We start from the raw sequence: 21,928 nt of genomic DNA, 5'->3' as shown, positions 1-21,928 counted from the left end.
GGAAAAGATGTAACAAGTCTTAAATGAGATTTATTCATGCTGTTAAGAAAAGGCCTAGAATATAGTGGTTACTTGAAGAACAGTGCTAAAAGTACAACTGTACAACAGTATAACTGCTATCACTACTGCTGCTGCTGTACTGACAGTACAAGAGTACAATATTACTAGGAAGGACTTCAAGGAATTAATAAATATGCTGAAAATATATGCAAAACTTTGCGTGCATGTGAGTATGTATTTTTCTGAAGAGTCTAAAACTTAAATTAAAATGCAATTTACAAGTTAGGAACCACTTCTCTAAAAAAATACAAAGTTTCATTGTCTAGCATCCATCACAGTCAATACCCACAAAATTGACCAATTTGATTAATGTATTAAGCTTATCAAAATTAGCTAGAGAAACCATATTTTTAAAAGAATGATATTAATAAGTATACTTTACATTTACATTATATAAAAGTTCATTATAATTGATTCAGGTATATCAAAATGTTACAAAAATTTCATCTAGCATTCTTTCAACAATTTACCTCTACTATGTGCAAATAAACAAGAAAAGGGGTCTTTTTTGTATTGAAACAGTAAAAATAACAGTGAGGTTTTAAATGTGAAAAGAATTTGCTAATTTAATATTAATCCTTAGATCCATTTCTCCTAGCTAATTTGTAGATAAAACTATTACTCTAAAATAATATGAATGTTAAATTATTTTACTTAGTGATATGAATAAAGCTGAAATCATCTTTAGAATTTCAGGGTGCATTGCTACTACTAAAAATGTTGTTTAAACTTTCACCTTATGAATCTATATGAAAATTTTAAAAACACGTTATATTTCAAGTAAAACGCATTTTATTTCACAAAGAAAAATGGCACTTCTAGAATTAGCTTGATTGTATTTAACCATCTGAGCTACCTTTTACAAATTCTATTTCTGCCAAAAAGAATTCGTTTGTGCTATACTATGGAATGAGAAATTTCTTTGGACTAATATGTTCTATAACAGTTGATTTCCAAATTTTCCATGATTACTTCTTTCTTCATGGAAATGTTATTTGGTTTGCTTTGTAATGTTCATATTCTGCTTTGTTTACTTGCATCTCTTTCTTCCCGTTAGACTATAAGCTCTTTTATAGTAAACACCATGTCTTTTCACAATTTTCCTGACTTAAAATAGGGTTAATCACATATAATTATGTGTGGGGGGTGTCATTGAAAAATAACACACCAAGAAAATATTATGATGGTGAAAATAACAGAAAGAAAACTAGGAAAGGAAAGCATATGGGTGGAAATTAAGTGCAAGAAGAAAAGTAAGAACTGGAATAAATATTCTATTGTAGCGCCAATCTTGTCCTTTGTTTTATAAAAGAAGAGAGGTAAACAGTGGAAGTTTCCAGAAATTCTTATTCCGTTTAATATTTTCAAAGATGATCTGAGGGAGAAAGTGTGTAGAACCAGCAGAGGTTGAACATTATCTAATCTTATTTAGGTGGTGAAATCACGAGTTATATAAATGAAGAAGACCATTTCCAAGCAGTGGAGAACAAGATACAGTCTAAGTTTTATATAAATGCTTGCTGTGTGTATATAAAAACAATGATACAATTCCATAAAGTAATCAGCCTGCCCTGTTGCTGCCAATAAAGTTGTTCAATGACAAAGAATGTTTCTTATTAATTTGGATGGATAGAATAATACAGCCAAAATCCTGTAACAAACCTCTGAGCCTTGTGGGACAAAATTGAAATAGAATATAAATGAACACTTCACAATCCTGGAATATCTTTTCCATTCTCCTAATTCCCAAGTTTTGTGAGTAGTACCCAGTACCACAAATCAGAAACCTGAAAAAAGTGTTTCTTCATGCATGCTCTATACACTCTCACCCAACTGAGGACTAAACCCTACAGATTCTCTACCACCAGCTGGGTCTCCATTTTGTCCTCTTCTATGTGTAATCTAGACACTCCATCAGCTAGAAGCCTAATTCTTAATTTTGGTGAGAAACTCTGTTTGCACATTCTTGAAAGAATTTCACCCAAGTATTTATCTCCTTGCATTTTTTTTAGTAAATATCTAAAAGTTTACCTCATAAGTTTAAATAATTGAAATTATATGTTATTCAAATAATTGCAAATATCTGTATTCTTAAATAAAACATCATTTATATTCAAATACAAGAAATTAATATTATAGCAACTTGATACATCTGACTACCCATTTAAGAAAAATAAAAAGCTACTTAAAAGTTTAATTGTATGCTCTCCTTAATCTATTACTTACATTCCATATTTCCCACAGAAATTTATCCTAATTTACCATATTTTTATGTTCAAAAGTCCTTTATAGATAATTCTATCATTTCTCTGTAGCAATATTAAATTTCTGAATTTCCTTTATCCATAAGGTTTTGTTTGTTAAAAGATTAGCTTTGATTTAGCTATAATTATTTTGTTTGAATTTACAATATATTACAATTTTTGATAATCTAGTTTGAGCACAAAAATCAGCAATATACCAGTTAATGATAGAGATAAGGCTTTTAATTCCCAAGTAGTTCATGTGTTACCTATTGGCAGAAAGAGACTAGGTTCGATTTCAATTGTATGCCATTTTTCATTTTTTATAGATGCAAAGCCTCAGAAACTTAATTAAACTAAGTACATGATAAAGGAAGTAATTTTGTTAAAGCAATATCTCAATTCTTTGAATTCTTACTTACTCTCATCAAAAAACACTGTTGTCAAAAATTTTTTTTAATAATTAATCAATCATTCCTTCACAATATTTTATTGACAGCAAAATTTAGAATTCACTTGACTTGCAAAAAGAAAGCCACTGGCTTTCTTAACACAAAAACCAAGTTTGGGATTTTTCTTCTCTTTTAGGTTTTATTTATATATATTTTTGATCTATGAAAAGATATTCAAGTAAATTTTTATTGAAACATACAGTCAAAGAGTGTACAAATCAAAATTGTACAGTCAAATTTTCACAAAGTAAACATACCCTTTTTCCCAACAGCCTCATCATGAAATAGAACCAGCACCCCAGAAGCCTGTGTCATGCTTTATGTCCACACTCAGTCATTTGCTATTCACACATACTCACTCTCTCACACACACACACACACACACACACACAATATCTGGAATGGAAATTAAAGTTCAAGGAGAGTAAGGAAGAAAACCAACATCTAAGACATAAATTTGACTTCCAACACAACAAATTTGTATAACCTAGCTTTGAACTTTTTTATATAAATGGAACCATACAATATGTACTGTTATATCTGGCTGCAATATTATGCTTGGGGAATTGATCCATGTTAAGAAATGTAGCAATGATATTCATTCTGATTTTTCTATATTATGCATTGAATAATATCCATTTTTTGTTGATGGATATGTGGGCTGTTTCCTGTTTGCAGCTGTTACAAATAGCACATCTATGACCATATATGTGGACACAGTTCTTTATGGGTATGTTTCTAGAAGTGGGATTGTTGGCTCTTCAAGTATTTTCAGCTTTAGTAGATGCTGCCGAACATTTTTCCAAAGTAATTGCATCACTGTATATTATCGGAATTCCAGTTTTTTTTTACATTTTTGTCAACATTTGTTATCTTCTGTCTTTTTCATTTTATACATTCTGGTGAGGGCGTAGTGGTTTTAATTTTTATATCTTTGATGATTAATGAAGTTGAGCATAGTTTTATTCATGTACATGGCATTTAGAGCTTCTCTTTTGTGAGATGCCTCTTCAAGTCTCTTGCCAATTTATCTCCTAATTTTCCTATATTTTTTTTGTTGGAATTCATTAACAGTCTTTGTTTGTTAGATATCCTTCAAGTATTTAACCCTCTCTGGGCTTGCTCTTAATCATGTGTTTTAAATGCAGTCCAATATAGCAAGATTTTTCTCTGTAATTAAGGCTTTATGTGTCTTTATGAAATCTTTACCTAATACAAGGTTATGCAGACATTTTCCTGTGCGGTTTTCTTAAAGCTTTGTTTTTTTCCTTTTACATGTATATGTGCAGTCATCTTGCATTACCTTTGTATTTTACCTGCTGTAGGTGTTAACATTTCTTTTTCTCATATGTGTATCCAGTTGAGCACTTATTGAAAAATTTATCATTTTCCTCACTTTTTCAATATTACTTTGTCAAAAATCTAGGGACATTCCATGTATGGATCTTTTCCTGAACCATTTATTTTATGCCATTAGTTTATTTGTCTCTCCTAGTATCACTACCACACTGTTTAAATTCTTGTGCCTGTATAATGAATCTGGGTATCAGGTGCTATAAGGAAATGAATAATGTGTGAGAGTAAGACCACTATTTGATAAAGTAAGAGGAGGTGGATTGACAAGAGAATCATCCTGTTCTAGAGAGCTATTCAGACAGATTGATTTTAGGAAAAAGTAAAATATTGATGTTTAGGATTTGAAAATTGGTTTCCTTAAACTTCTTCTTGATCGCATGCACATTGGAAGTATTCTTCCTTGGTTTTAAGTCATTGCAAACAAAGATTCTGGAGGATTCAACTTCCCTAACTTGCCTGGACACAAATTCTAAAACCCTTCTCATATTTTCTACTAGCTATATTAAAATATACTTCCTTGATTTGGCATATGACATTTCCTCTGTTTGTAATATGATTCTTTCCTTCAAACTGATATATACTTATTATTAGAGTACATATTATATCAAAACTTTATTTTATTGAATTAATGAGAATCACAAAAATCTTCAGAAAGTAAAAAGTTTCCCCTCTGGGAGAACATTTTGGGGAAAAAAGTGGTCTATGGATTCACTGTACTATAATTTATGCTTATATTCAATATATATAAATCTAAGAAAGTATACACATATAATATTGTGCAAAAGAGAATAATTTCTGAGGATTCAGTGGACTGTGGGCTTTAAACCTCAATTAAATGGCAAAAAGAAAAGTTAAAATGCATGCAATAAAGGTTACTGTGTTTGTCTCTGACTAATGTTATTGCAGATGCTTTTTCCTACGTTTTTGCTCATTTCTTTAATTTTTAGATTTTCTGCAAATTAGTGATGCCAGAGAAAAGCAAACAGTGAAGAAAGGGATTTAGGAGTGTGATGATGATGATGCAAAGAACATTTTTCAATTAGGTTGGAAAAAAGAGAAAGTTGATACGACTTCCACATTTTTCTCAGAAAATAATTGAAACTGTTAAACTTAGAGTCAATCGAAGAGTCTGCCATCTTTACAAGTATAAATATTTATATTTATATAACATATAAATATAAATGGTTATAGAAATCAATGCATAAAGATTAATAGGGAATTATTTAGGAAAAATGGACAGCTTGTGTTATATCCTTAATATTTGATTTCTTCCCACAATATCAGTACTTCAGATGGTGAAAAAGAAGAAAGCAAAACTATAGGATATAGGAGTATCGTAAGCATAGCCCAGATTTAGGGGCCTATGATAAAATGATGCAAAACTGCGTATTTTACTCTACCAGGACACTTTCATTTCATGAATTAGACATAGATTAGTGGAATAAAGTAAAACTGAGCAATATGTGGTATGGTAGAACATATGAAGCAAGGAACTCAAAGAAAAATATTAGTAGAACATCATGGGAGAAAGAATGCAAGAGTGACTTTGGAAATTGGGGAGAAAGAGAAGTAGAGTCTTGAAATTTGTTATTGTAGCCTGACACACATTTGTACCTTGGGCTTGCCCTGCCAGTCAGAAGCCAATTGGAATGAACATGTACAAATCCCCTAAGATTTTACAAAGACAAAGTTGAATTATGGTCAGAAGACAACATAAAACAGCCTTACTGCCACCATGCTGACATTTTTTTAAAGAAAACACTTCATTCTTTCTAACAAAAATATGTTAGACTAGAATTCACTTGGGCTTCTTCTGTGTACATGACAACATTCCCCAATTATCTGAAGTCAACAGACTGTTAGTACACACTAGTGTTACATCTATTGATTTATATTTTCCTAGTGTTTTTTTTTTCAAAGGTGTTTCCACATTGTATATCTAATTTTACATTGTGGGATCTCATAAGCAGTGAGACAGAAAGATAGATATATTATTATTTGTATTTTACAGACACTAGACCAAACCTTGCCCCAAACTATGCTAGAATTCTCCACACAACTGGAAATCTCTGACCTCTGGCAAAACTTAAAGAAAATTAACTTTATTCTATAAAACAATAAGTGATATAGAATATAGTTTTGAGAATTTAATCATTGATGACTCCAAATACACTCAAATATAAATCTCAAATAATACAATTTTTAAAGAATTTTTTTTAAGTTTACCAATTTGGAAAAGATAGCAAAATAAAGCATTTTGCTGATATAAATTTTATATATCAATAAATTTGAGTTTTAGGTGGGTAAACTGATTTCAGCAACATAAAGGCATGGCTGGATTGCAAGAATGTCCTCAATCTGCCAGTTTTCCTTATATTTCTTCTTTTAAAAAAATGAAATACAGATTATCTTCTATTACCTTAAATAGAACAATTTTTATGGTATAATATCTTCCATTTGACAAATTCAAGAGAACATTTGCTGTAGATAAAAAAATATTGAATATATATGCTATACATTTTTATTTAAGAAACCAAGTTAGCTCTTTCCAGTTGACCGAGATGGTGGCATAGCTGCTCCAGGGTGCTGGTCCTCAAAAAATCTTTTAATGATTGGTAAAAACTGGCCACCCTCCTCAGAACTCAAAACTTAAAGGGTTTTAATAATCACACGAGTGCTAAATCAAGAAAAATGCAGTCTTAAAAATGGCTGGAGAAGCTCATGGTGTACTTCATGTCCTCTTCCTCACCCACTCCTACGGCATGGTGTTGAGCCCCACGTGTTCCCAATGTGGGTCCCTTACCCTGCTCTGGAGGAGCAGAATAACACCTGTGCTTAGACAGTGGTTTCTATATATCGGTGCCAATAAAATGGATGGTAACCTCTAAGACTGAACAAGAAACTCCTTCTCGGCTCACCCTCTCAGAACTTGCCCTTCAGCAGAAGCAATTTAAGAACAGCTATAGCAATATAAGAAACAATAAAGTCCAAGCAGCATGGAACGAAGGATTACCTGCTTTAAGACATTAAATCAAACACCTAGAAAGGGGGAGAAACGCTATTCCACTGTGAGTAAAAGGGAGTGTTCAGATTCCTGTAACTAGGGGAATTCCTAAGGCTATGATCAAGCACAGTCAAAGAAGCAGGCTCAGAAAACATAAGAGAATCCTGCCCTTCAGATTTGCCTAAATTGATCTTCATAACAAAGGCTTAAACTCAAATACAGCACCAGCTAAAACTGAGCAAATTTGTAAAGACAGGGAATGGTGCTTTTTGTATTGGTTTGTTTGTTTATGTTAGCTTTTGACACTCAGGGAAACATCTGTCATATCACTAGCTGGATATGACCTAGACAAAGACTGCCCTTAGAAGTAAATCCCTGAAATAACTTTTTTAAATACTGAAATGAACACTGTGCAGCAACACATGACAAGACAAATGAAGAAAAGGAATTTATGGCCAATCTAAAGGAATAAGATAAAAACAAGATAAAAATCCATCAACAAAGAACACCAGATGTTGGACATACCAGAAAAGACAAAAAAACAATCCTCAATATGCTGAAGGAGATGAAGGATAACAGAAGAAGAACCAAAGGATATCAGGAAAATAATAAATGATATGAGAATATCAACAAAAAGAGAATTTTTCTAAAGGTATCAAACACAAGTACTGGAGTTGAAGACCACAATAACTGACATGAAAAATTCCTTAGACTGTTTCAACAGCAGAGTGAAACTGATAGAAGAAAGAATCAGTGAACACATGAAGACCTGGAAATTGAAGTAATCCAGGCTGAGGAGCAGAATGAAGAATGAACAAAAAGTGAACAGAGCATAACAGAACGGTGGGACACAATTGTTACTAGACAAAGACCATGGATTCTTTTGCCCAACACACTCAGTAACCAATTCTTGAGACACTGGGGCTTCAAAGAGAGAAAGAGTTTATTACTAGGCATGTAGTAGGAGAGCAGGTGGCCTAGCGGCCCAAAATCTGTCACCCTGAGTTCAAGATTTTAATGGATTTTAGAAAGGGAAGATGAGGCCATTAATTCTAAGCATAAAAGGAGACAGTGTTATTATCATTTCAATAGGAGAATGTAATCAGAAAGGAGGAGAGGCAAAGCTATCAATTCAATACTAATGATGTAAATGGAAAGGAGGGGAACAAGTTATCTTTCGATGGCAGAGTCTAGCAGATGCAAGGAGCTGATTGACAAATACAAGGACTGAAACTAGTTAACAGGTGACTTCAAATTCTTCATTAGTCTTAGGATCTTTGCCCTAGAAGAAAATGACCAGAAAAAAAAGAGCAACCGCTCTTACAGTCACATAGGCATAAGATAAGGGCTTTTGCAATCATTTCAGACACCAGGGCAGCTGAAGTACAGTTTAAGAATTTCAAGTATTTCCCTCTGTCCAGTCCAATATACCAGAAAGCAGAGGAATATAATTCAGTAATCAAAATCATCCCTTAAACCCTAATGTCTCAGTTAAACCATCAAGAGTACCAATATACACGTTATGGAGGCCCACAAGGAGAAGAAAGTGAGAACGGGCAGAAGGAATACTTTAAGAAATAATGGCAGAAAACTTTCAAATTTAATAACATACATCAATAACCACAGAAAGAAGTCTGATCAACCCCAAACAGGATAAACTCAAAAAGCACTACACCAAACATGGTATAGTCAAACTGTTGAATGCCCAGCACAAGGAGAGAGTTCTGAAAGCTGCAGTAATGACATCTATGGTTCCAGACATAAACTACATAATGATATAATTTGAAAAAGGAGAACAAAATGGTTGGCAACAGAAGTACATAGGATTCGTATCTGATAGATGTTAGTTTCGTACAATTCCAAGGTGGATTTTATAGATTTAGGAAGCTAAATTTAGGCCTGAAAGTACATATATGAAAAATATACAAAAGTAAAAAGAAGGGATTAAAGACAGTAAAGTACAAAAAACCAAGTAAATATGGAGTAGGTATTAAAAGAAGAATTGAGAGAAAAAGTGTAAGGGTTACAAAAAACAAGCAGCAAAATGGCAGGAAAATGTCAATGTCTCACATTATCAATAGTTACTTTAAATGCAAATAGATTGAACTCTATAGTCAAAAGATAAATTGACCAAATGAGGAAAAGACAAAACATAACAAGGCCCAATTGCATGCTGTTTATAAGAAAAGCACCTTAAATTCAAAAACACATAGTTTAAAAGTGAAAAGATGGAAAAAATACATACCATTCAAGTATAAACCAAAGGAGAGTTCTGTAGCTATACTTATATCAGATAAAATAGACTTTAAATAAAAAACTGTAATGAGGGGCAAAGAAAGCCACTATATAATTATAAACAGGTTAAATCAACATGAATCACTATTATAAATATATATGCACTTAACAGCAGATCTCCAAAATATATTAAGCAAATATTAAAAGACTTCAAGGGAGGAGTAGATGGTTCTACATTAAGAATAGGAGAATTCAATATACCATATTCAATAATGATAGAACATCTAGACAGATGATTAAAAAGCAAATCAAAGCCTTGAATGGAAACTATAAACCAAGAATACCTAAAAGATACATATAGAACATTTCAACCAACAGCAGCAAAATACATATTCTTCTCTAGTACATAGATCATTCCCTAGGATTGGCTATGTGTTAGGTCAAAAACAAGTTTTAATAAATTTAAAAAAAAATACTGAAATCAACCAATATATCTTGTATGGAATGTGATGGAATTAAGCTAGAAATCAATAACAGAGTACAAAATAGAAAATTCACAAATATGCGGAAATTAAACAATGTATTTTAAAACAACTAATAGGTCAAAGAAGAAATCAAAAAGGAAATTCAGAAATATATTGACGCAAATGTGAATGAAGCCCAACATACAAAAACTTATAGGTTGCAGCACCACAGTATTGAGAGTGAAATGTATAACTCTGAATACTTACATCAAATAAGAGACCTAATCTCACAACTGGAGAATCTATAAAAGTTAGACCAAACTAAACCCAAAGAAAGTAGAAGGAAGGAAATGACAAAGATTAGAGCAGAGATTAATGAAATAGAGGATAATAAAACAATAGGGAGAATCAACAAAATCAAACATTGGTTCTAACATACCCTGAGCAAGACTGACAAAGAAAAAGCAATAGAAGATGCAAATAAATAATATCAGAAGTGAGAGGGGATATTACTACTTACTTCACAGAAATAAAGAGGATCATAAGAAGATACTATGAACAACTGTACCAATAAATTCGATAATCAAGATGAAATTGACAAATTCCTAGAAACACACAATCTACCTAAATTTACTCAAGATAAAACAGAAAATCTCAACAAACCAATAACTAGTAAAGAGTTTAAATCAAAGTTTTCAAAAACCTCCCAACAACAACAACAACAAAAAAACAGGACCAAATAGCATCACTAGTGAATTTTACCACACGTTCTTAGAATTAATATCAATCCTATTCAAGTCCTCCAAAAATTTAAAAAGGAGAGAACAATTCCCAATTTATTCCATAAGGGTAATATCACCCTCATACCAGAGCCAGATAAAGATATCACACACAAAAAGAATATTTCAGACCAATATTCCTTATGACTATAGATGCAAAAATTCTCACCCACACATTAGCAAACTGAATCCAAGAGCATGTTAAAAGAATTACAAACCATAATCAAGTGGGATTTATCCCAGGTATACAAGTGTGATTCAACATAAAATCAATGATCAAGCATAACATATTAGAAGATTTAAGAAAAAAGGAACATGATCATTTCAATCAGTGCCAATAGGCATTTCTTACATCCGGCACACATCTTGATAAAAATAATTAGAAAATTAGAAATAGATGGAAACGTCCTCAATATGATGAAGGACATATTTGTTCAATCCACAGTTAAGAGTATATTTAATGGTGAAAGTCTGAAAGCTTTCCCCCTATGATAAGGAAAAAACAAGGATGCCTACTGTCACTATTGTCATTTAATATTATACTGAAAGTTCTAACTAGAACAATTAGGCAAGAAAAAGAAACAAAAGGCATCCAAATTGAAAAGGAACAGGAAAAACTGCCCCATTTACCATTCACTTGACTCTATATAGAAAATACTGAGAAATCTACAAGGGTGCAAGATCAAAATGCAAAAATCAATAGTATTTCTATACACACATGATAAGCCAACTGAAGAGGAAACCAACAAAAAATTCCATTTGCAATATTATCTAAAATATTCAAATACCTGAGAATAAATTTAACCAAGGATGTAAGGCAGTTATATGTAGAAGTTCACGAAACATTGATAAACTAAGTCAAAGAAAGACCTTAATAAATGGAAGGAAATTTTGCGTTCATGGGCTAGAAGACAAAATATTGTTGCAATGTCAATTCTACCCAAAGCAATCGCCATAAAAACTTCAATAGCTGCTGGTCATCCTTGGTGTCTCTGTCACTTGGAAAGCACATGGCGGAATCTCCTGGTCTCTTCTTCTCTTCTGAGTTCTGTTTCAGTTTTTTGTTTCTTGTGGCTTTCTCTCCTTCTCTCTGTCTGAATTTCATTCTTTTATACAGGATTCCAGTAATAGGATTAAGACCCATATTGTATGAGTTAGGACAAACACCTTAACTGAAGTAAACCATCAAAGGTCTCACTTGCAGTGTGTTTTCACCCACAGGAATGGATTAAATTTATGAACATGTTTTCTGTTCAAAATGTCACTGCTTCAAACCACCACAGTCTGTTCAACAAATGGTGCTGGCAAAATCAATCAAAGAACTAAGGGTAAGACCAGAACTATAAATTCCTTGAACAAAATATAAGAAGGCATCTTACAGGACTTGTATTAGGCAATAGCTTTTTAGAATTTACAACAAAATCATGAGTAACAAAAGAAAAAATAGATAATTGAACTTCATCAAAATGAAAAACTTTTGTACATCAAAGACTTCATCGTGGAAGTAAAAAGACAATCTACATAATAGAAGAAACAGTTTGGAAACCAACTATTTCCTATTAAAGGGTTTAATATCCAGAATATATAAAGAAATCCTACAACTCAGCAACAAAAACGACAAAGAATCGAATTTAAAAACGGGCAAAAAAAAAAAAACCCTGTATAAACAATTTTTCTAAGAAGATATGCAAATGGACATAAAGCACATACAAAGATATTCAACATCATTAGTCATTAGAGAAATGCCACTAAAAACCACAATGAGATACCATTTCATAACTAGAATGGTGATTATTAAAGAAATGGATAATAAGTATTGGAGAGAGTGAGGGAAGATAGTAACATTCATTGTCAGTGGGAATGTAAGATGGTGCAGCTGCTGAGGAAAATTGTTCTGTAGTTCCTCAGAAACTATTTGATGTGGCAAGACTAGGCCATGTATATACACAAAAGTACTGAAAGTAGGGGCTGAGATATTTGTAGACCATGCCCATAGCAGCATTATTCACAACTGACATAAGATGGAAGAAATGCAATCGTCCATCAACAGATAAGATAAATGGATAAATAAAATATGATATATACACAGTGAAATATTATTCAGCCATAAAAATGAAGTTCTGACACGTGATAATATGGATGACAATAGCTGAATGAAACTAATCAGACATAACAGGACAACTATTGTATGCTCCTACCGATATGAAATACTTATAATAAGCAAATTCATAGAGTCAGAAAACAGAATACAGGTTATCAGGGACAGGGGTCAGGGTAGCGAACAAGGGAGTTAATTCTTAATTGGTATTGAGTGTTCATTTGGAGTAATGGAAAAGTTTTGGTAATGGATGGTGTTGATTGTAACACAACATTGTGTATGTAATTAATGCCTGGGAATTATATATTTGAATATTCTTAAAAGGGGGAGATTATAGGTTGTATGTATGTTTACCAGAATAAAAAAATTAAAGAGCAGCTACATAGAACTGTGCAATACAAATGTAAACCATGGACTATATTTAATGGTATAATAATAATAATATTGTTTCATCAATTGTAATAAAGGTATCATGCTCATGCATAGTGTTAATAAGGAGGAATACTGTGTGAGTGGGATCTATGAGAATTTTATTTTCTGCATGAGTTCCCTAAAAATGTTAAAAAATTATATTCTCAAATCAGATTAGTTGCAAGTACAGACAGTACACTACAGAATTTCTATGAAAATACTTTCTAACTTGCCTTGTTTTAGAAATAACACAAAATGCTTTGCAATCTACTTGGGAAATATTGGCTCTTTTTACTGTGAGTGATTCTGATTTATTAAAGACTCATTCAGCTAGTAGTAAAACAGGAAATCTAACAGCTGTTTTGTTTAAGAAATTCAGACAATGACAGTGTTGCCACCATAAATAAAGCCCTTCAGCCCTCCCCCTTATATATTACAGTTACTTATCATAAATCTTCTGTGATATTCTAATCATCCTCCAGAGGCAGGGACACAATTGTCTTTTTTTAAATATAGATTTCCCCCTGTCATACCCAATGTGGGTAAGTGCTTCTTATTATCAAGTTTAGTTCCAGCACATTTAATTTGATTTGGAAAATTATGATTAGGTGCCATTGGAGTAAAATGATTTAATCAGCCTCATAACTGTTCTTCATATTCTCAGCTAAAGCAAAAATTTCTGCATATCATCAGCAATCTATGGAAATAGAGGAGGAAGAAGTCAGCTGTGGTTCTAGTGCTTTAGAAGCCTGAATAACAAAGATAGCTTGGCTTAGGTAAATAATGGATATAAAGTCTTTGGAGGAATACCAGGATGCCTAGACTATATACATGCATTCCATGCCATCCAATTTCAACTTTGTTCTATTAAGAAACTCTTCCACAAATATTGAATCCAGAACTTGGGCTTCTTAAGAACAGACATTGTGTTTGATTTTTGTGTTAACCTCAGTGCTTAACTAAAAGACTACATTGTTGTTTATTTAAAATAAGAGTCGGTGGATTAATACAGGGTGAACTCTTAGAATTTTTAAATAAACTTCTATTAAGTAATTTATGAGCTGATCAGAGCGACCAAGCTTTTCAGAGGCATCAGATACAAATGCCTGAAGCGTTTAAAGTTCCTACCCCTGTACACTCCTCAAGATTCCTGATTGCATCCAGGTCATCAACTCTGTCATTCTCAGGGACCTGGAATTGCCAGCATCTTGGCACTACTCCTTCTTCATTTGTGAAATTTCCAACACTTTTAAGATATCAGGCTTTTTTTTATGCCCCAGGCTTCTACTCATTCTGTTACTACAGTGAGTCTTAATAATATATTTCAGCAGAATCAAGCCCATTTAAATAATTATTTTACTACAGTGCCATCAAATAGTTAAAATTCTAACACTATCCGTAGCTTAAAGGTAATGTCATCCATAAAATTTTCTAATTGTAATAAGAAAATAAGACTGATATTGAATTAACCCCATCCACTTAGTTATACTGGTAAATATTCTTCAAAATTCTTTACACTCTATAATTAAATTCGTATTGCATCTACTTTTTACAATTATATAAAATGGTTGATGCCCAACGAATCTAAATTAACCTGTAGAAAAGATAAAAATGGCACTACTAATAGAAGCATAGATTTTCAAGTCAAAAATTTGAGAGTTTCATTATTTCCTTTCTTGGAAGGGAATCTACATTATTTACACCATCGATGGCTTTCTTTCACCTGGCTGTTTTTTCACTTATGACTAAAGTATTCCTTAAGGTCTTTGCGGTGATTGGTTGTACTGTTTTTATTAATATTTTTATTAGGTACCATATGTTGTCAGCTTTTTAAGATCAGTGCTCTAGCATGCACTGATACTCCAAACTGAATCAGATATTAGACAATTCTCCTTTTTAAGAACATCCTTAGGGATCTATATTGAAAGAAAATCATTTATTTTCTTAAATGTTCTTTAATTATTTGCATAAGTATTTTTTCCTAATTTCCCTAGTGATAGAATAATTCAATGGAAATGTTTTACTAGGGAATATTCACAAGGGTCTAACACTGTACTCAAGAGTAATTTGAAGATTATGATGAGCATAACCCTAAATCTTAAACTTATTATGCATATGTTATATTTAGTTATATAAGAACAAAGCCTGAACCACTGCCTGCTTCATTATAAGGAAAAAACAGAAAAACTAGGATTTGGTACCTAAACTTGTGATTACTACAGATTAAGTAAGGATATAATATCCTAAATGAATGGCTAGTGACCAACTGACTCTGTCAGATCCTCTATCTTTAAAACTTTGAATGCAGGTTATCAAGACAGAGAGCCAGAGGGAGAGATAGATGGTGAGAGAGAGAGAGAGAGAGAGAGAGAGAGAGAGAGAGAGAGAGACAGAAAGCAGGATGGGGAGAAACAGATATTTAGATCAAGTTGGTAGCTGGCAGTTGCTGTAGAAGCTAACTGAGAGAGACAATTAAATGTGATTTATGAGGGGGCACATTCCTAGAATGATCACTGCTGAGTGAACAGTCAGTTACACACTCTAATTCTGTCCTAGGAAGTTAGACTCTAACTACTCAGATAATTTTTTGTCCCTTCCTTCCCTCCTCATATCTTATAACAATAAATCCTCACCACATGCATTAACCTCAGGAGTTTTCAATTTCCTGTAACTGTAAGGCCAAAGTGACATAGTCTGAACTTTAGAACCTTTGATAAATGCAGATTCAGAAAAGCATTTCAAATACCGAAGGTCCTCCAGTATATTTTCCTTTCTTTATGAGGACATGCTATATTATACCCTTATACTTCAGAGGTTGAATTTTACTTATGGAGATTGCCTTATAAAATTTAGTTATTTCTTTTTTGGGGGGGGTGTTCACGGTCTGGGAATCGAACCCAGGTTTTCCGCATGGAAGATGAGCATTCTATCACTGAACCACCAGTGCACCCTACCTATTTCATTTTGATACTAATTTTGACAGTTATCAATTGCATATTAGATTTTGGTCCAAAATCACAATTTAGAAAAAGTGTTTCTATTCTAAAAAATTTAATGCAAGCTTAATAATTATAGTCATACCAGGGATTTATCCTAAAAGAAAGTTAGTTTCCAAAGCAGATTTCACTGAACATCCAAAAGTGGTTCAGACCTCAGATATAACCTTAAATCAATCACTGGAGAATAGGGTACATCCTAGATATTTACCCCCAAAGTAGAAAAAAAAAAAGGAGCTAATATTAAACTGACAAGATCATGGTCTAGAAAGTTTTCTCTATACCAAAGTCTCTGAGGGGTAGTGGTGGTCAAAGGGAAGACATGAGGAGGAAGATTAGGAAAGTGTAATAAATAGTCTAGCTGAAGTCCTGTAGTAAGAGAGCATAAATGTCTTTAGAAAACTAAATTTCATGTATCAATTATCAATATAGGCTTTATCAGGCTCAATTTTAAATATTGTGGGGATGATTACTGGAATTAGATGTCAAATACACATTAAATAAAAACATGATTAGAAAAAACATTATCAATAAAAATAAATAAACCAACTATATGCACCCTTAAGTGTATATATATATATATATATATATACAAATACATGTGTATATATATATATATACAGAATGTTTTAATTTTTCTATCTTTAGGTAACTATAGTTTTAGAATCATAACAAAGATGGATAATTCAATATACTTACAATTAGTAAAATTACTAAATTTAATAATTATTCAATACAACTAATATGGTAGAATAATTATTAGGTTATAAGTCAACATACAGGGGAGTATGTAGGTAATGTCTTTTAAAGTTCTATATATATTTAATCCATTAATTTCCTCAAGCTATATTCGTATTCAGATCTTAGAAATTGACTTATATACCCACATAAGACAATTTCAAGTCTTAATCCCCCTTCTTCTGGGTGTGAACCCATTGGTAATTAGGGCCTTTTAAAGATGTTAGTATTAGTAAATACATGGCCACATTGAATCAGAGTAGGTCTTAATCGGTATGACTGCAAGCCTTATAAAGAGAGGAAATTCAAATACAGTCAGTTACAGAAAGTCACAGGAAAAAGCGTAAATGAGAAGTCAGCGGAAAGTCTACACTTCAAAACCATGAAATAAATGCTTGTTGTTTAACCCAAATGCCTGTGCGGTTCACTGTCCTAGTAGCTCTGGAAGACAAAGAAACGAGACAAAATTAAATTCTTCAGGATTACTTCTTTTGCATTTTAATCAATATGGTACTGTGACTACGCTGGTTAGCAGAGGTATTGTAAGCTTACAGCTTCTCACACTATCTACAAAGCCCTGGTCATCTGACAGACCCCCCAAGTCCAGGGCATTTCTCAGGCTTACTTCGGTATAAAGGGTTTTAAGTATTCCACCTTTTAAGGGTGAAAACAAGTTATATTCATGAGTCATTGTGCTTATATTTTAGCAACTTTACTAATGGTTTAAAAGTAGTTTCTTTAAATCTTTTTTGATGAGGGCTGTGATATTCATTTATTTAACAAATGTTTATGACAGTGCAGCAGCGAACAAAATGGACAAATACATCAGCGCTTATGAAGTTTATGTTTCTTAGAGGTCAAAAGTGAATAATAACTAATAGATGGTAATATTTAAGAACCATAAATGACCTTTCTTTAAAAAAATTATATTTATAATTATTTAAGCATTTATATGCATACTTTATTTTCTCATATTTCTTATAGGAAGCCAAGGAGACTCACGAGCTGACAATTCTAATTAGTTTTTCCAAAAGTTGAACTTGAGCTTTTGGAATCTTTGGAAATGGAATAACATTTAAAAACACATAAGACAGAAAATAGTTGACCCTAAAAATACAGGACCAAATCTGATCTAAAATGAGCAAATCTGGTAGTATAAATACCTTACCCCAAAAGAGGATAATGATTTAAAGAGACATTTTTGACACAAATATAGCACTTGCACAATTGTAATATACAACCTTACAACATTTGATGCTGACTGAATATACAATAGTTGGATAATGAGTGTTTGGTGGCTATCAGCAAGAGGCTGTCATAGGATGGCAATCCTAGTACAGAATTGCACCGTTCCATGTGTGTCACACAAAGTGATCCATTCTGACACCGGTGAGCAGAATTTGACCAGGCTTTTCATGCACTTTTAATAACTTCAGGTAGGCTTGTGTAACAGATTGGATTCCAAGAAGCCCTAGATGTAGAGTGACTTCCCTAACAGCATAGGGGAAAATACTAACAAGTTGGGGATGGGCAGGAAAACCCTGGGGGATAATTTTCCTTGGGTCTCTTGTGTGCCTTGAAAGCTGAGGCACTAAACTGATCTTTTCAGAGCTTACAGCTAAGAGTGTTGGAAGACAGAGACAGATGTGCCTCATATCTAGTATATAAAAATCCTCCCCCACCCCGCTTTCTGAGTTTTGCTATGTATGTTTTAAAAAATATTTTTATTGACATATTTTCATGCACCATATCGTCCATTCAAAGTTTACAATCAATGGCTCACAATTTCATCACATAGTTTTGCGTTCATTACCATGATCAATTTTAGAATATCAGCAACATTTCAAAGATGAAATAAGAAGAAAAAAGGAAAACCCCATACATTCCATTCCTCTTACCCCTCCTTCACATTGACCACTAGTATTGCCATCTACCCAATTGTTTTTATCACTTATTCCCCCTATTATTTATTTATTTTTTCCTTATATTTTTTAGCCATCTTTCCATACCCTGGATAAAGGGAGCATCAGCCACAAGGTTTTCACAATCACATGGTTACACTGTAGAACCTATACAGTTACACAATCATCTTCAAGAATCAAGGCTACTGGCCTTGTCAACAGACGAGTAGAACATATGGAACAAAAATAAATAATAGGGGGAACAAATGTTAAAATAAATTTAGTTTGAAATGCTAGTGATCAATGAAAGGGAGGGGTAAGGGGTATTACATGTATAAATTTTTTTCTGTTTTCATTTTATTTCTTCTTCTGAATAGATGTAAATGTTCCAAGAAATGATCATGATGATGAATATGCAACTATGTGATGACATTGTGAATTACTGATTATATATATGTAGAACGGAATGATCAAAATAAGAATGTTTGCATTTGTTTGGTGTTTTTGTGGTATTTAAAAGAATAAAATAAATTTAAAAATTAAAAGAAAAAGAATCAAGGCTACTGGAATACAGTTCAACATTTTCAGGTATTTCCTTCTATCTTTTCTAATACACTAAAAATAGAAAAGGTATATCTGTATAATAGCATAAGAATAACCTCCAAAATAACCTCTTGGTTCTCTTTGAAATCTGTCAGCCACTGAAATTTTATTTTGTCTCATTTCTCTGCTCCCTTTTCGACCGAGAAGGCTTTCTCAATCCTATGTCTCTACCCAGTTCAGCCTTGGTGGTCATGTCCCAAGTTGCCATAGGAGAACACTTTAGTTGACAACTATGATTAATTTTCCAAAAGCTGGACTTGAGTTTTTGGAATATTTGGAAGTGGAATAAAATAACAAACACATAAGATAGAAAATAGTTGTCCTTAAAATACAGGACTAAACCTGATCTGAAATATAGATTCATCTCCCTGGATGTCATGTCCTACGTAAGGGGAAGGGCAATGGGTTTACCTGGAAAGTTGGCTTAGAGATACAGGCTACATCTGACCAACAAAAAAGGGTCTCTGGAGGTGACGATTAGGCATAATTATAAGTAGGCTTAGCTTCTCCTTTGCAGGAGTAAGTTCATAGGGGTGAACCCCAAGTTCAAGAACTCACCCTATTAAATTGGACCCAATGCTCATGAGAAGATTAGGAATTCCCCAGGTGGGGAAGTTTAATATTTCCTCCTTACTCCCCAATCCCTCATGGGGATTCTGCAATATTTTTTTTTTTTATTCTCTGCCCAAATTTACTCTTGAACGTATTGAGGCACCATACTAACCAGTACAAACCAACCAGATCTCACTTGCTATTCAAGCTTCTATGCAATTACGGTATTTACATGAACTGACCATACAAGTTAAATTAGACAGTGTGCTACCAAAAATAGAAATTTTGCAACAAATAATCATCTCTCCCTTTGGTTTAACACAGAAGTTGATGTTTTAAAATATAGACTACATCATCCTTTGCCTGTCTTCTGATTTACCTTAATCCTATTCAGATCAGCTTCATTCATATCTCTAGTTGAAATCTGATCACTTTTTCAACTTTTTTTTATCAGTTGCTGTACAGGGTAATGCTGACTTTTTTTTTTTTTTAATGCATTTATAGTTTGTACATGATGGTTATGCATTTAGATCAGATACAGACCTTTCTTCAACAGTTTTGTTACACATCTTCACTGGAAATCCCTCATAAATGAATGGTGAAAAGAAAGATTGAAACTTTGCAGTAGTTAGAGAGAATTGTACAACGTCGTGAGTAAGTTTAAAAGGTCCAGCATCAGACTGTCATTAAAGTTTGACACCATCATGTACCTGCTGTGCAACCTTGGGAAAGTTACTTAACTTCTTTGAGTCTCAGTTTTCCATCTGTATGATGAAGAGAATAATAGAACTTCATAGGTTTATTATGAGAATTCAAAGATTTAAGGCATATAACATGCCTAGAACAATGCCTGGTGCATATAAAAACTCAGTAACATAAAATATATAATTGGTTCATAAAACAGAAATTTAGGAGTTTGATTTCCAATAAAATGATCTTCCTTGGGACATTAAATTAAAAAATACATAATGTACTCTGAGAAAAGGAATAATTAATAAAGACTACATTAACACATCTAAAGTCATTACCTGACATTGGTAGTATGCATACATATTGTTATAAATATGTATTTATATATGCATACACACATATCTATATAGTTTATTTTTATATAATCATAGATTTCCTATTCACGAGCTATTTATAGCTTATATAAAGCTATTTAGTATGCCTTTAGATTGCTCTCCCTTTTCCATTATGTCTTTATATTGCATTTAAACATTAATACTCATGGTGCCTGACACATAGTAGGTCCTTAATAAATTATTAACAATGAATTGCTTCATTAACTAATAATTTAAATTGAAAAAGAAAAAGTATAGCTTATTAGGATTACAACTTTGACTTAGTATTTCATTAGAAGGTATTCTTAATGGTTTAACATTTGTTCTAGCTTGCTGGCTGCCAGAATGCAATGTACCACAAACAGAATGGCTTTTAAAAAGGAGAACTTAGTAAGTCACTAGTTTACAGTTCTAAGGCCAAGAAAAGGTCCCAATTAAAGCAAGTCTATAGAAATGTCCAATCAAAGGCATCCACCCAGGGAAAGATACCTTGATTCAAGAAGGCCGATGAAGTTCATGGTTTCTCTCTCAAGTGGAAGGGCTCATGGTAAACACAGTCAAGGTTCCACTCTCATCTGGAAGAGCACATGGTGAACATGACATCATCTGCTAGCTTCTTCTCCTGGCTTCCTGTTTCATGAAGCTCCATGGGAGGCATTTTCCTTCTGCATCTCCAAAGGTCGCTGTCTGGTGGACTCTGCTTCTTGTGACTATGTCATTTTTCTCTGCTTTCTCTGAATCTCTTATTCTTCAAAATGTTTCCTCTTTTATAGGACTCAAGAAACTTCTCAAGACCCACCCAAATGGGTGGAGACATGTCGTCACCTAATTCAGCTTAATAACCACTCTTGATTAAATCACATCTCCAGGGAGATGACCCAATTACAGATTCAAACATACAGTATTGAATAGGGATTATTCTGCCGTTATGAAATGGGATTTTGATTAAAACATGGCTTTTCTAGGGGACAT

The 21,928-nt window shown here is 32.9% G+C and overlaps 1 protein-coding gene across 1 annotated transcript in view; it reads right to left on the bottom strand.

The window, feature by feature from the left end:
* The window catches only part of CSMD1 (CUB and Sushi multiple domains 1), a 519,811-nt gene that overhangs the window by 102,344 nt on the left and 395,539 nt on the right, over positions 1 to 21,928 (bottom strand).

Source organism: Tamandua tetradactyla, chromosome 3 (genome assembly GCF_023851605.1).
Source record: "Tamandua tetradactyla isolate mTamTet1 chromosome 3, mTamTet1.pri, whole genome shotgun sequence".
Taxonomy (NCBI): domain Eukaryota; kingdom Metazoa; phylum Chordata; class Mammalia; order Pilosa; family Myrmecophagidae; genus Tamandua; species Tamandua tetradactyla.
This window is presented reverse-complemented; position numbering and strand designations above follow the sequence as displayed.